Source organism: Myxocyprinus asiaticus, chromosome 6 (assembly GCF_019703515.2).
Source record: "Myxocyprinus asiaticus isolate MX2 ecotype Aquarium Trade chromosome 6, UBuf_Myxa_2, whole genome shotgun sequence".
NCBI classification, from domain to species: Eukaryota; Metazoa; Chordata; class Actinopteri; order Cypriniformes; family Catostomidae; genus Myxocyprinus; species Myxocyprinus asiaticus.
In genome coordinates, this window is record NC_059349.1 from 9,159,420 (window position 1) to 9,176,205 (window position 16,786).

Here is a 16,786-nt window from a genome sequence, read left to right on the forward strand (position 1 = left end):
GCCTAGTTCTACATTTTGCCGCAGTTTCCTGGTGAAATTAACACTAGAGACAGTGCAACAACTGAGTGTTTTATTCACTTTCACACAAAATATGAGAACAACGGCTGATTATGGCTTTATAAACACTTATTTTTCACACTATTATTCATACACTGCTATGTTATGATATCAGAACACTTTTACTCTAATGCATCATTTGAAAAACGATAAATTTGTATGCTTGTATTACAGACCCACCAACATTTACACACTTTTTCCAATGTGATTAGCTTCTGCGGTAGCTCACCTGATACACTTGTTGGACTTTGAACTCGGAAGACCAATTTTCGAGCCCAGTCAAGCTGGTGCATGAGACAAAAGTGTCATAGAACCAACACATAATGATGTGGTTGCTTCTGAAAATGTGCTTTTCATGCCACATTTGCTTTAGAAACACTATTGGTTAGGTTTAGGTGTTGTTTTAGGGTATGGATGTCTGTTTTGTTTACATCTCATTTGTTTTTAGGACACTATCAGTTTGGTTTAGGTGTTGGTTTAGGGTATGGATGTCTGTTTTGTTTACATCTCATTTGTTTTTAGGACACTATCAGTTTGGTTTAGGTGTTGGTTTAGGGTATGGATGTCTGTTTTGTTTACATCTCATTTGTTTTTAGGACACTATCAGTTTGGTTTAGGTGTTTGTTTAGGGTAAGAATGTCTGTTTTATTTACCTCTCATTTGGTTTTAGGACACTATCGGTTTGGTGTAGGTGTTGGTTAAGGGTAAGGATGTCTGTTTTGTGTACCTCTCATTTGTTTTTAGAACACTATCAGATTGGTTTAGGTGTTGGTTTAGGGTAAGATGTCTGTTTTGTTTAGCTTTCATTTGATTTAAGGACACAACTGGTTAGGTTTAGGTTTAAGTTTTAGGTTAGGGAGGTACATTTTACTAATTAAAACCTTCATCTAAAATTCACCTTAAAAATCTTGTCTGATTACGACACCATTTCACTCACTTTTGGCACCCCCCACTGGACATTTTACTGGGAAACTGCAGTAAAACGTGTACTGAAGCACATCATTTTGGTTTGCAAAAATGTGGCCATGGTCATAATGAGTTCAGGCTGAAGATTACATTTTTACTCCACTGATGATTAGATTTAGGGTTGGGGATTATAGTTAATGAATTAGAGTTAATAAAATATGCATTCCTCTTCACTGTATTATATTAATTACGATTACAAGCAATTCGCTTAACAACTCGCTTTTAAAGCCACTTAGAATTTTTTCATTATAATTTGTTGACCTCTAGTTCCTAATTTTTCATTATTTAGTTTCAGTATTCTTTGCTAAAATGTGTTTGTTCCTTTAAACTTTCCTCAACCCACTGACTCATTGCAGGTAGAGGGGCATTTTCATGCATATTTGCCACATTGCTCTTTCATGGCATAATTTTTCTGACACACATCCCCTAGGTTGTAGCAGCCCAGAAGAAAAACTTCAAACCGTAATATCACACACTGCCATAACAGTCTGACATTGCCCATGTGGCTTCTCTATCAGGTCTGTGTATTGCTGTGTTACAGGTGGATTACTCTGACTGGAGGAATGGCGTGGGACACATGTCTGTATTCACTCTGGACTCATCATAGCCTGCCCTCCATGTGCTATCCTTCGAAACACAGACATAAACTGAGAATTGATGGCAAGAGCTCTGTGATTGTCAGAAATGTACTTCGACATTTCTCCTGCCTTAGACTCGCTACTAGATGTATAAGAGTGATATGGAATAGACACAATCATGTGATACATAATTTAAATTGAAATGTACCCTAAAATCACTCACGGAATTTGTTTTGGCTAACTGCTATATACAGTATAAAATAAAATATTATTTAAAATGGATAGTTCTGATACTGGATGCTGATTCGTGCTATAATACGCTATATAGTAAAAGTACTAACACTTTACATTAATGTTCCCTTTGTTAAGGGTTTATAAAGGTTCATGAAGGGGTTCATTAACGACTAATAAATCATTTAAAAATGCATTATAAATCACTTATATGCCGTTATGAATATAGTGGGTGAAATAGTGAGCATTTTGTTTATAAATGCTTAATAAATATACTTAACTCATACTTATATCAATCAAAAAATATAAATTCATGATTTATGTCACAATTTAACAAAATAGATTATTATAGTGAGATTAAAAAGTCAGCTTTGACTTTATAATAATTACTATAATGTCTTGACTCACTTGTGTTACCACTTTCCTTTTTTAGGTTGGTGTCAAAAGAGTGTTTTTTACCTTGTCCTAGTTACTGAAAATCCTCTGCAAAAACACATTTGAGGTTTTCATGCTCTATGTTTTAATAACTGTTATTATGATGTTAATAACACATTTCAATTCTTAAAATGTGTCCACTTTACCTTAAGGTTCATTTTTATATGTTACTAATGTTGAATAAGTTTTATTAAGCATTTATTACATGTGAGGTAAAATGACTCACTGTTTGGCAAGTTTTGCATGAAAGTCATTTTTATTCCTGTTGTTATAACTGTGTGCTATAAAATTACATTTTACATTAAGGTTGTATTTGTTAATATTACTCAAGCTACATTAGTTAACATTGATAATGAACAATACTTTTACAGTACTAATTAATATTGTTTTATGTTAATTCCAACATATACTAATGAATTTTTAACATTTGTTAATGCATTATGAACTAATATATATATATATATATATATATATATATATATATATATATATATATATATATATATAAACAATGAACAATAGTTGTTATTATTGGTAATTAATATTAACCAAGCTATTAAATGCAGTGAAAATATATTCATTGTTAGTATATCATCCCTAATGAATTAACTTATGTTAATGAATAGAACCTGTTACGTCCTACGTCCTAAATGACGTATGTGTTTATTTATTTATTTATTTATTTTTGGTGCTGTTGTGTGAGATATGGTGCTTTTTTCAGCCTGTGTTCTCTGTTTGTGTTTCTCCCACTATCCACTTGACAGGATAATGAATGTCACCTGATCTGTATTCCAGGTCCTTAAGGGTGACTGGAGGAGTATAAAAGATCCCAGTGGTCTCCAGACTAGGAGAGAGACTGAGATTATTCCATTGTGAGAAACTGTCATCTTCTGGTCCCAGCACTTATTGTTGTTTTTAATTTGTGTATTGTGTTACCTGTAGTGTTAAAGTGGACATTGAAAAGGTATCCTGTGTGTTTTCTGCTAACCTCTGTGTGTGTAAGGTTAGTAGTTGCCCTGAGTGTGTGAGTAGTGTTACAACCAGCCATTTTGAATGTTTATGGTAGTTACAAGTAGCTTATTTTGTATATAGTGTATATAGGTGTATATAGTACCAGCCTGTGTGCCCTGGGTTTTTCCTTTTATTTATTATTTTATTTGATGAGTTTCTCCTCCTGAAGCCTTGTTTGTTTATATCCCAAAATTTGTTAAATAAAACTTGTTACATTTTTCATACTTTGAAATCTGGTCTCACTGCTTTATGCCTGCCCTGGGACCTGGAGACGGGAGTCTCTCTCTCTCTCTCTCTCTCTCTCTCTCCTCATATTTTTTATTTTTATTTTTTTGTTACCCTCCTTTCCAGCCCCTAGACGTAGAAAGGGGGCCCGTAACAAACCATACTGTAAAATGTTACTGACTCATTAGTCATTAATGAACCCCTTTATAAACCCGTAACAAGGTGAACATTAATGTAAAGGGTTACCGTAAAAGCTATGATGTAAAATATCAGGGACTATGTCATGCTACTTAATTTTGAATTTTGCTAGTAAAATAACATTTAAATGGATTTTGTGTCCTTAATATCTTTATAGTATTTGATTTCTAAAAGTAATAAGGCACTTGAGGCCATACACTATTTTATTCACTCTGCTGTGCATCATGCGCTTTAGCTGTGTCTACATTGTTTATACTTCATATATCTTTTGTTAAAATAATGCATTTACAGAGCTTTGTATGCAGAAGTCCTGAACAATGTTTTTATACAGTGTAGTTTACTACTAATACATTTATGTTTACTTTCCCCACTTGGCTGACAGATCGCATAATAATAATAGTATCAGAAGTCTGTGATTGCAATGCCTGATGTGAAATGAGACTTTAAGAATGTTTCTGAATGGCAACAAAGAGCAGAAACGGTTGCAAGGTGGCCATGTCAAGGGTCAGTTCCTTTCCATCAATGACAATTTCACAGTGTAGCTGAGCTTGAATGGGCTCTGATTATTCAAAGGGGGTGCCACAAGAGACAAAGAGAGGAAATTGCTTTTTTTCCCTTGTCATTTAGATGCAATTATTGCCCAAGTTGACTGAAACAGTTCTCCATGTGCCAAAATTAACTTGCATCTCTTTGGAAAACATTCTAGATTTTTTTTTTTTTTTTTTTTTTTTTTTTAATTCTCATTAATCATTTGAATATGGTAGCTCCTTAGTATTTGCTCTGTGTTTTGCCTTTTGTGTCTGCAATCAAAAAAATCTATTCTTAGCATGGGCCTGTATGGGGGGCCTGTTTTTTTTTTTTTTTTTGTGAGAAGGTTAAGGACAAAAATTAGAACAATTTTAGGAATCAATTAAAGGGTTAGTTCATAAAAAATGAAAATTCAGACATTGTTTACCATGCCCTGTGTTGTTATAACCATATACGACTTTCTTTTTTTTTCTTAACACAAAAGGAGCAATACGATGGCAGTTTATGGTAACTACATCTTCAAGCTTCAAAAGAACACAAAAGTATAATTCAGAAGTCTAATAAATTATTCCATGAGACTCAGTATTATTATGAAAGCATATGATAAGGTTTGGTGAGAAACAAACTGAAATCTAATGTGTTATTTAGTAAAAATGGTCACAGACCATGATCTCCTGTGTGCATTCATGATAGCGCACAAGAGCAGCAGTTCACGCAGCCCCCTCGCAACATTGGAGCGTTCAAGCAAAAACAAGCAAAAACATTTGTTTATCTAAAAACAGGTCATCCACAACAATAGCGACAACAGAACACAACACAGCTGCACACAAAACAGAGAACAGAACTTACTAAACATATCTGAAGAGTTTGTAGTCAAAGAACTGATTGAATTGATTGATTGATTGGTTGGTTTCTAGTGCGTTTTATTAATGCACCGCCAGTCGCGGTATTGTCCTGTCGACATTCTCGGGACGGCATATGTAAACGCATTCTGCGGGAGACGCTGATGTAAACATAGAGAGGGTGCGCAACAGCTAAACCCATTCGTGTAGCGCATGATCATCGAGTGAAAACATTGCTCTGATGACTGAGAGAGACCCAGCGAAAAGATAAGCCCTGGGGCACAGGACAACTGCTAGGGTGATGTGGGTGGATGCCAAGACGTTGTTATGCATTTGCTATGGGGTGTTCTGGGTGGTTTATATTGCATTAACTTTATGGTTGCTAGGGTGATGTGGGTGGTTGCCAAGACGTTGTTATGCATTTGCTATTGGGTGTTCTGGGTGGTTTAAATTGCATTAACTTTATGGTTGCTAGGGTGATGTAGGTGGTTGCCAAGACGTTGTTATGCATTTGCTATGGGGTGTTCTGGGTGGTTTATATTGCATTAACTTTATGGTTGCTAGGGTGATGTGGGTGGTTGCCAAGACATTGTTATGCATTTGCTATGGGGTGTTCTGGGTGGTTTATATCGCATTAACTTTATGGTTGCTAGGGTGATGTGGGTGGTTGCCAAGACGTTGTTATGCATTTGCTACAGGGTGTTCTGGGTGGTTTATATCGCATTAACTTTATGGTTGCTAGGGTGATGTGGGTGGTTGCCAAGACGTTGTTATGCATTTGCTACAGGGGGTTCTGGGTGGTTTATATTGTATTAACTTTATGGTTGCTAGGGTGATGTGGGTGGTTGCCAAGATGTTGTTATGCATTTGCTACAGGGTGTTCTGGGTGGTTTATATCGCATTAACTTTATGGTTGCTAGGGTGATGTGGGTGGTTGCCAAGACATTGTTATGCATTTGCTATAGGGTGTTCTGGGTGGTTTATATCGCATTAACTTTATGGTTGCTAGGGTGATGTGGGTGGTTGCCAAGACGTTGTTATGCATTTGCTATAGGGTGTTCTGGGTGGTTTATATCGCATTAACTTTATGGTTGCTAGGGTGTTGTGGGTGGATACGTACTAGCCCCAGTTAAAAGAGCCCAACCCCAAATCTCCAAGATATTCTTGTTCCTAGATATGGCTCTGGTCCCTCCTTTAATGTAAGTTTCTAAAATAAATAAATAAATAAAATCCTGTTTTTTGTAACTCCCATAGTTTAGAAAAGTAATAACACACTTCTCCTCAATAAGACATATGATTTGAGGTATATAATTCCTTCCTTAGCACAAGTTTTGCCAAAGTTTGGGTTTGTTAAATTACCTAAACCTAAATATAAGCAATAATAATAATATGGATGCTTAATTGCCTTGCCTAGGCAGTAACAACACTACTAATAATATTAAAAGACAGATTAGATCTATTATTTGGTTGTTGGTTTGCAGTCTCTTTGTTAATGAATTGTGTCCAGTTTATTGAATTGCTTGAGCTGCACTGAACACATCACTTAACAGTATCTGCATTGTTGTATTCTCAAAGATTAGAACAAATGCATTTGAACAATTTCAGTTAAGACTTGAACTACAGGATGGTCCTATAGTGGACAGCTTACAGTGGATGGTGGAAGGTCCAGCAGGATTAAAACATTCAATAAAAACAAAGAGCCTGCGTAAGACGTAGACCGTAATAATAATTTTCAATAATTTTCCAATAATTTTAGCTTTAATTATACTAATTTATTTATTATGTTTTTTTTTATTTTTATTATTTGTCTTTTTTTATTACTGTCTGTGGACGGTTACACAGCTTAGTCATTTTGATATTTTTTTTTTTTTTTTTCTGGAGCTTAAAATATAATTTTTATCTTTGAACTCACAAAGATAAAACATGTTAATTATAGAAAAGATGTGTTTAAGTAATCGTTTTGTGTTATTTGCATTTAAAAACAAAAAATTTTATTTATTTTTTTATGTATTTTGAAAAAATGTACATGGATACATTTTTTTGCATCATTTCATTGACCCAAAAATATTAGGCTGTTATATTATAATACATTATATTATATTCAATATATTATATTATAAATGTATATTTGTATATTAGGATACTGAAAACAATTACGCCATTTAACATAACATTAAAGGCCAAACCAAATTGCAGAGAGTGACAACTGATTTGCGGGATGAATTTTAAAGGTGCACTCAGTAACTTTTGTCTCTGTGTCATCTTGAACTTACACTGACACCTAGAGGCTTGGATGCAGCATCATTTAAATTCAATAGATTTCAGTTTCAGATGTCATTGTAGAAATGTAGTATTCACAGTCAGACATGATTACTTTAATCAGTGAGTGAAAGTTTCAAATATCAGGACTGTTACTGAGATTAAGCGAGTAGTATTTGGCTGGTCATGTGATTCTAACATGGCAGCCCCCATGTGTGGACCCTCTCCATGTAGAATAAAACAGCTTTTATAAGGTTACTGATATGACTGGAGTCTTCATTTTAATGTGAGTGCTCATGATTTTATACATATACTGGAAAATTACAATTCATGTCTTTAGGAGTTACACTTTTTTAATGAGGAAAAAATTACTGAGTGCACCTTTAAGGATAAACTATAGCTTGAGGGGATCTTATGAAATTAGTCCTTGCCACTATTTTAAGATCCCTGCTGTCAAAGTTGTGTACTATTACAAAAAGGACACCAGACGTGGACATCCTCTTTCTCTTCTACTGTTGTATGTTCAGTAACATTAAATTGTGTATGACTTAATTATACTTCAAACGTTTACCCTCAAATCCCTGAGAAATATTAAGTTATTCTGTAATCATGAAGATTTCTATCATCCCATATACCGTGTGTCATAGCTCCAATAAAAAGTGGGCATCTGATTCCCCTTTTCCATTTAATTCTGCTCCCATCCCCCTTCACTCATCCTGCATTATCCTCTGTGCATTTGAATCATGTTGTCACTGGGGTTTCTCTCTCCTCCCGCCCCATTTCTCTTCATAGCAGATTATTCGGGCTGAGAAGAAGCATATTTTATATCTCTAGCGTCAATGTGACTGTTGGTGTCGAGTATCAGAGGGGTGATGTTCAATAGGAGAGGCTGAAACTGAGCAACTTAAGATGCACTTGTTCGGTCTGCATGTCACATTCAGATGTGCTGAAGCGGTAATAAAATGGATTTAACTCTCAAATTTGACCATGAGAGCTGCTGGGACATCGATACTGTTTGGAATAAATCCGTTACATTGGAAGTAATCGCGACGTTTGGCCGTTCATTGGGTGAGTAAGAATGCGACGCGATGTTTCTGTTACAGGTGCTTAGCGTTTAAAAATGTAAGAATGTAAACTTCTAAATTTGTACTCAGTTATTAGAGTAAAGTGCACGTATTTTTCATTCCGTATACACCGTACTACTGACAATGAAGTTTAAGCAACGAGTCAGTGAACTGTTTTGGTGAAAACGGTCCATTTCGACGATGTTTGAAACACTGGTAAAATAGTGAATAGTAAATTGGCTCTGATGTTTTTCGTTCCATTGTGTTTTTTATTTTATTTTTTTGGAAATTGCTTGACTAATATGTTTCAGGATTAAAGTCGCACTTTTAACTGTCAGTAATGTTCATTAATATATTATCATTATTACAGTATGTTGACACTCAGCCAATAATTTGGTTCCTGGAACGTTCTGTGAACGTTATTTTACAGTTATTAAAAATAACCCCCAAAACTTGCCATTAGAGAATGCTATGTATAAGTTGTTATTAGGTTATCACACAAAACCCTCAGAACCAGAGGTTTTCCTAATATAATTAGAACATTCCCGGAACGTTATGATATTGTTCCCCCCTAAAAATAAGCAAATGTGAATCTAACGTTGGGGAAGTGTTCTGTGTTTGCCAGCAAACAGACCCCGGTAAATGTTATTCCATTCATCCTAATGCCTGTGCACTATTTAAAAAGCATTTTATTTGGGTTATTGGGGGAAAATGAACCTGGAACTTTCAGATTGTGTGGTCCTTGCTCAAACTGCCATAATAGGCATGTCAGTACAACATTCAGTATGCTGAAGGTTTTTGGTGGTGGGGGTTGGGATGCGGTTATCTTGACTATCAGACTCAACTCATGAAAATAAATGAGCTACATTTGAACTTGCCTTTTAATTTGATTAAGCTGATGGTTAATATAGAGGACTTCTGTACAAAATAGTAGTGTTGGGTTTGAGTCCACCTCAGTCGAGTCCAAGTCAAGTCCGAGTCTTAAAACAATTGAATCCGAGTTGAGTCTGAGTCCAAAAGAGGCAGAGTCCGAATCAATTTGTTCATGAATCTGAATTAAAATTGTAACCGTAAACTCAACATCAATATTTTAATCTTATTTTAACCTTCACAACTAAGAAAAACTATTTGTCAATATAAATGCAACAAAAACACCTCTGTTATATATATATATATATATATATATATATATATATATGTATTATGATTAGTTTCCTGCTGAACAAATTTCAAAGTGGTTTCAGAATGAAACCATATGCTTTACGAGTATGAAGACAAAACTGTCCTTCAACACACTTCTTATTGTGTTCTTTTGACATTTCAATTATTTGCTGATTTTTTTCTCTCCACTCAAACAGAGCCTAAAGAAACTGAAAGCTGCGTTAGTCATTACAACCAGAGTTAATATTATTTTGAATTTTTTATTTATTTTGTCCATTCAATTTAGTTGAATCTAAAATTATTGGTGAAATCATGTAATGTAATTGATTAAACATATTTAATGTGTTTAATACATTTAATAAATGGTAATATTAAAACATTTAATAATGCCCGTAAAATTAAACAGAAAATAAAAAGAGAAAAGATCAGATACCATTAGAAATGTATTTTTATTCTACTACACTTCACACTTTTCAGTCCTCCTGCTGTGTCCAGGTGTAGCCTACTTCCCTAAAGTCAAGATCAAACTCACCTTGGGTTGGCGTTACATTCTTTTCACATTATATTTATTATGGATAATTGGTGAATTGAGACTTCTCCCCTCACATGTGTTCTTCATTGTATTTTCTGACGTTTTTGCCATTGAAACGCAAGTGCCAGCTTTACAGTTAACACACAGAGGTTGCGCTACAAATATGTAACGGACTGAGTTGTACAATTTCCATCATGGTCTATTTCATCCGTCATATTAGTTTAAATGTACCTAATATGTAGCATATTTGATTTTTGTCTCGATATAGTCAACATTTTCAGTTAGAAATGGCTTTGTGCAGAAACGTGAGTCTGATAAAACATTTGTTCTATTTAACAATTTGCAGAGTTGGGGAACGTACTTTTCAAAGTGTACTTACAGTATGTTATTGATATTTCTGGATGAGAGTGGCAGAGCACTTCTGGTGAATGGCGATCTCTTTCCCGCACACACATACAGCACACGTGCGGGCGAGAGAGAGAAAGTACTTTGAAAGAGTGCGTGCTGCTGCTCTCAGCCAGAATAATCACACGTAAGGACATATACGCATGAATATTGAAGTGCAGTATCAAATACACAGAATGTATGATAGTACTAACTGTAAAGAGCACATCATTATGAAGACAAAGCCAAATCCCGGACATTTAGAGGCAATTTTGAAATCCCGGCTGGACACTTTTATTCAGGTCTGAAAAAGAGGATATGTCCGGGAAAGAAAGGATGTATGGTCACCCTGTGTTATGTTATTTGATTGCTTGTTTATTTGTCATTGCATCACAAATGGCATGGACTTTCTCATCTTTGTTAATCAAAATTATATATTTAAATTTTTTTTCCATGAAAATAATCCCTTCATGCCTTAAAATGGCTTAGATATAACTTTATACATTTGCATCATTTAGTATGTGTGGATCTATGAATATGCAAATGAGTTCCCGCCTCCATCTCCACTCACCCCTGCACTGCTCGCCTGCAGCTTGGGCTCGCTGTGTCCCCAGGATAAACTGATGGAACCGCGTTGGGCTTCAATATGAGTTTAGTGGCAAAACCCATCTGTTTTTGGGTAAAATTTTCAAAACAGTTCTCTGGAAAATGACTACTGCAAACCCAAATTTTCTCTGGAAGTTTTGCTGGGACATTACGATTTTTACAAATAAACTGCACCCATTTATCTCGGATTTTCAGATCCTTTGGTAAAACATGAGATCACCATTTGTCCTTTTGCAACTTTGCATCCGAAAACAGAACATGTCTTGCAAAATACTGGTACGTAGCTACACCTAGCTTCTCCTGATACCCCTTGCTTTGCTGTAGCATATGCTAATGATATGAAAAGCCCCACCCCGCAAGTTGACGGGATTGGTTCCTTAGGTTTGTGGCGTATGAAACCCTGGCTGTCTGAATCCGTGTTTTTAAGTCTGTCTTTGGTAAACTGCCGTTCCAAGGCGAAAATGCTCAGCCATGGTGTTGACTGCTGATTTCACTCATGGTATGTCTTTTAGCATATAAAAAACACCATATGGACATGTAAACAAGGTTAAAAACTTGATTTTCACTGGAGGGGGTCTTTAAGAAATCAAGCCAATTTACAATTACATTTAATTAATAAGATATTGGCTAAGCAGTGTCACCAAAATTACATTTATGTAGTGAATTCTTGATGCCACTAAGGAAAATGTTAGAGAAAGATTTGATTTACCAACTTTGGAATCATCTTTACTGGATTCCTGGCCCCATGAATATTTTTACTGGAGAGAGAACAGTAATAACTTTTGAAATCTAAGATCATGGTCCCATCTGGTGTAGCACCACGCTAAAGGAATCATGATATATTGTGTGTTTTATCTTTGTCAAGTGATTTAGTTTTTTCAGTCTAGTTCAAATAATTTTCTTCTTACTGCTCAGATTATATGGTCCCAAAGCAGCACAAACCAAAGTCAAATAAAAACTGTTTACTGTATAGACTTATTATCCTTTTCTTAACTTTCCTCCTAGAATGTTCAGAAGAATATTAATCAAGAAAAGTGAACGATCAGTATCTTTTCTGGATGTCAACACAGATTTATGTCTGAATGCATTTGCATTTACACTTTGCATTTGGCAGATATTTTATTCCAAAGTGACTTTCTGTACATTATCAGTTTTTGTGTTCCATGGGAATCTAACAATCTTCGGCATTGTTAGTGCCATGCTCTACCAATTTATTTACAGGATAAATTAGGGCTGGTGATTTCATGCATTATTTCAGTGCGATTAATTAATAAAAAATCAAATGAATGCAATTATGTCCCCGGACTGTAATAAAGAATATTCCTATTAGTGCAATTTAAGCTTAAAGTACCTGTATGTTTTTGCGAGTCCCAGTCAGCAGGGGACAGTAAGCGCAACTCCTGTTAGTCAGGCAGCGTGCAGTTTTAGGGTGCTTTCACACTTGTTTTTATTAGTGATCCGAACCAGAGTATGTTTCCTACCCCCTATTGACGCACCTACATTTACACATTTAATCCAATGTGATTAGCTTCCTTGGTAGCTCACCTCATAGAGTGTCAACCCGATATCATAAAAAGTCGTACGTAATTTATGAGTTGCTGATTTCGTATGGTCTCGCATGATGTTGTTCACATAAACTCGTACGACTTCACGTGCAAATTCCCGGATGTCTAATGCGGAAGAGTGAGTTCTATGCACAAGGCATTAAGGACATACTTATAAATATTATGCCCTTACCCAAACCCCTTATCTAAACTTAACCAATCAGTAGTGTGTAAACATGATATGAAGCTGTTGTGTGTGACAGAAGCAAGTAATTGTCGCGTATTAGATGGAAACAATGTCCAGCGACATCATTGGCTGTAGTGAAAGTCGTAGGAATTCAAATGAGTGCAGTCGCACAATATCATATGAATTAGCCAAATTTAGAAAAGTCGTAGGAATCCTGACGATTTCGCCGTGAGAGTGTGTTGAGAGTGTTGGACTTTGTACTCAGAGGACCGCAGTTCGAGACCAGCCAAACACGCTGACGCATAAATTGAAAGTGTCATAGAAGTGATACAAAATGTTGTGGTTGCTTCAGAAAATGTGCTTTTCGTGTCACATTTGCAAGAAGAACACTATCGGTTAGGTTTAGGTGTTTATTTTGGGTAAGGGTGTCTGTTTTGTTTACCTCTCATTTGCATTTAGAACACTGTTGGTTACGTTTAGGCTAAAGTTTTAGATTAGGGAGTTACGTTTTACTCATTAAAACCTCCATCTAATATTCACTATAAAAACCTTGTCTGATTACGACACCATTTCATTCATTTTTGGGGCCCCCCGCTGGACATTTCACTAGAAAACTGCAGCAAAACATGTAATGAAGCACGTAATTTTGGTCACGTAATGTTCATGAGATCAGGCTGCTCTGTTCACATTATTTTATTTGGGTCTGAACTGCGGTCTGATTGCGTCATCAACGTGAGCACAAGCGGCAGCAGTTTACCACTGTAACTGGCAATGCACAGCGTCTTACTAACGCTGTGTTTATGACACGACACAACCAAAGTGAGATGCTTCAAAAGCTTCCATCTGATGAATGTTTTCGTAGCAAGCCCTTAGAAAAGCCCCTTATAATAAGTCTACCTTGGACAGATTTACCAATTCAGTTTCAAAATGGTTTGCTGTGGACTGTAGGCCAATGATAGGCTTGTTCAGTGATACAGAAATAAAAACAATATATTAACCTATAAAGCCACTTTTTGTAATGTCATCAATTTTTACTATTATGCCACAGTAATGTATTTATATTATATTTATAATTATTTAAATATATTAATTACTCCGTATTTAATCATATATTGAATTTTTATTTTTTATTTTGGGGACTTTTTCTGCAAATATTGATTTATCAATTAATTGCAATTATTTTGATTAATTAATCAGCATACCATGTAATTAATTCAATTAAAAAAAGAATTGATTGACAGCCTTAAATAAATATTATATAGTTGAGAAATACATTCAAGATCCTAGTATCAGTAAGTGTTGAGGATGTTTCTTCAGTGATGTGGTACATAGTATACCATCTACCACATCTTATATATATGACAATCTCCTACAGACTACAAGTAGTCAGTTAGCAGACACTTTTATCCAAAGTGAATTACAGTACCTTTAATACAGGGACAATCTAGAATGCTAGAATGCTCTCCATTACTGCATACTTCAGAAAATTATGACATTAATAAACTGAAAACAGAGGTTTCAAAATTAAACAGGTTCAGATTCCTTGAGTCATGCTGAGTTTAACAGTTTTTTTTCCTCTTGCAGATCTGAGATTTTCCACCGCCTTTGCTTTTTTCGCCTCTTTCTGCAGATTCATCAAATTTGGCTCATGTAATCTTCAGATAAAGCCCCAGCAAAGTTATCAAATGGATTTTTGAAACCATTCCCCAGAAGTGGCCACAAGAATATGATGGCAAGGATGCAAACAGGAAGTATGGCTATATCTTGGCAATGGTTTGACATATTGTAACAAAACTTTGGGGTGTCATTGCCACCTTGCCCCGAGTAAAGAGTTAAGACTTAATTTTACTAAGCACACAAATCACAGACAGCTTATATCAGTTGAAATTAACTGTTAAGCATATGGTGACATAAATACTGATGTTTTATTCTGAGCCTTTGCATGTTAATGCTTTTTTTTCCCATGGGTGAATTATGAAAACTTGGCCTGCAACATCTGGCATGTAATGGGGGATTTGAGGGTGGGTGGCAGAAGCCGTGCCGTCTGCCCTAGTCTCTCACAGAGACACACATCTCTGCCTATTCCCTTTCTGCCAGTCATTACTCATCTGTGATATAAGACCTCAAGGGAGGCCGAGCACACCGAACTAATGAATCGTTATGTTGAGTGGGAGGCGTTAATGCAGCATTGACTGAGTCACACTCTTCTGTATGTCCACTTTAATGTAAAATATAAAACCCTATGACAAACCAGTTTGTTGGCTTGCTCAATAATCTGTGGATATATGTCACCATTGGGGCAGATGTTGAGATACGCTGAACAAATTCTAAAGTCCAATGTTTTAAGTTGGAGGAAGTTAAATTTTTCTAGTAACTCAAAGGAAATTGGAGGATTTTTTTTTTTTTTACTTTAAGTACAAAACAGAAAATATTTGTTTAGACACAAGTGTCAGAAACAAATTCTTAATGTCTCATTGTCTTGAGTTTGGCACGTGACTACATGTAATGAGTTGTTGAGCAGGGATACTACTGTATGTTTGAAAAATTGTTGAGTTGAGTTCCTTCATTACAAGCTCAATCATTACTACACAATATGTATCTTTACACTTAGTTACCAGGGATGTAGCACATCAAGCTGCAGTTCAATCTGGCAATGTCATCAAACCGTTTTCCTCTGTCTGGTGAAAGGGGCATGATGAGACTGCAGGGTAAAGGCCAAAGTCCCTTAAAAACATTGCAATTTAAGTGCTGCTGGAGTCACAAACTTTACGTTTAATATGCAAAGAATATACAATTAAGCCATTCGTAGATTGATTCCTCAAAAAGTGCAAACTAACAAGCAAAGCATTACTGTTAATTTGCAAATTCCGACCAGGGGTGCGTTTCCTAAAAGCATCGTTAGACAACTATGGTCGCAAGTTCCATTATTACCAATAGTTCAATGATTTGGTGTTTCCCGAATTTGTACCTGTTGTTAGAAACATAGTTCCTTGTTAGTTTGATGTGTGGACATTATTTAACTTCGCTGAGGCTTCGTTATCTTTTATTCTATATATGGCTTATATTCCTTCAACACTTTGACCATGTTTAAATGCATTTAAGAAGACAATTTATTCTAGAGTTTTGCAGAAAGCGGCGTTCTGAAACATCACGTAAACGCGAGTGCAGGCTGTTTTTATGTGTTTATAAAAACATATTTTTATATGTTTATATGTTTTTATGTGTTTATATTAATGCATAAATGCCGTTTATATGTTTTTGAAGAGTGCGCATGTGCTCAAGTGCATCATGGAAACACCGAAGTCTAATATAGAGTGAAACCCATCTATTGCAGCACAATGCATCAGTTGCATTACAAAGTGCGTGCTGCTTTCGCGTCTTTAGCAGCTTTCTTGGAATAAATGTCTTTCTGGTGTACGTTTAGATGAGCTAATATAATTAAATATTTGCGGAAATTACTCCACCCCCTGAGTAACGTCATTAATAACAGCTCAACCGATGTGGTTCGAACGATGAATGTGTGACATAGTTACTACGGTTTTGGGAAACAGTCATGACTAGCTAGTTAATTCCTACAACAATGCAACATACTATGAATGGGTACCAAAGTTTTGAAGCTCCAAAAGCACAAAAAGGCAGCATTAAAGTAATCCATGCGACTCCATTTGTTAAATTCTTATCTTCAGAAGCGATATAATATGATAGGTGTATGTGAGAAACTAATCAAAATCTAAGTCCTTTTTTACTGTCTTTCGCCACGTTCACTTTCACATTCTTCTTTTGTTTTTGGCGATTTTCATTCTTCATGCAAATCGTCACCTACTGGGCAGGGTGGAGAATTTATGTTAAAAAAAAGGACTTAAATAATGATCAGTTTCTCACCCACACTTATATCACTTATGAAGATATGGGTTTAACCACTTTTATGCTGTCTTTATGTGATTGTTTGGAGCTTCAAAGGTCTGATCACCATTGACT

At 35.6% G+C, this 16,786-nt stretch overlaps 1 protein-coding gene across 3 annotated transcripts in view; it reads left to right on the forward strand.

Annotated features, from left to right (window-relative positions):
* Window positions 1–8,162: 8,162 nt before the first annotated feature.
* dab1b (DAB adaptor protein 1b) overlaps window positions 8,163–16,786 on the forward strand; it is a 111,817-nt gene continuing 103,193 nt past the window's right edge. For all 3 annotated transcript variants that reach the window (XM_051699544.1, XM_051699546.1, XM_051699547.1), the window contains exon 1: window positions 8,163–8,398. The gene's annotated coding sequence lies outside the window, so the exon portion shown is untranslated. The remainder of the gene's footprint in view (window positions 8,399–16,786) is intronic.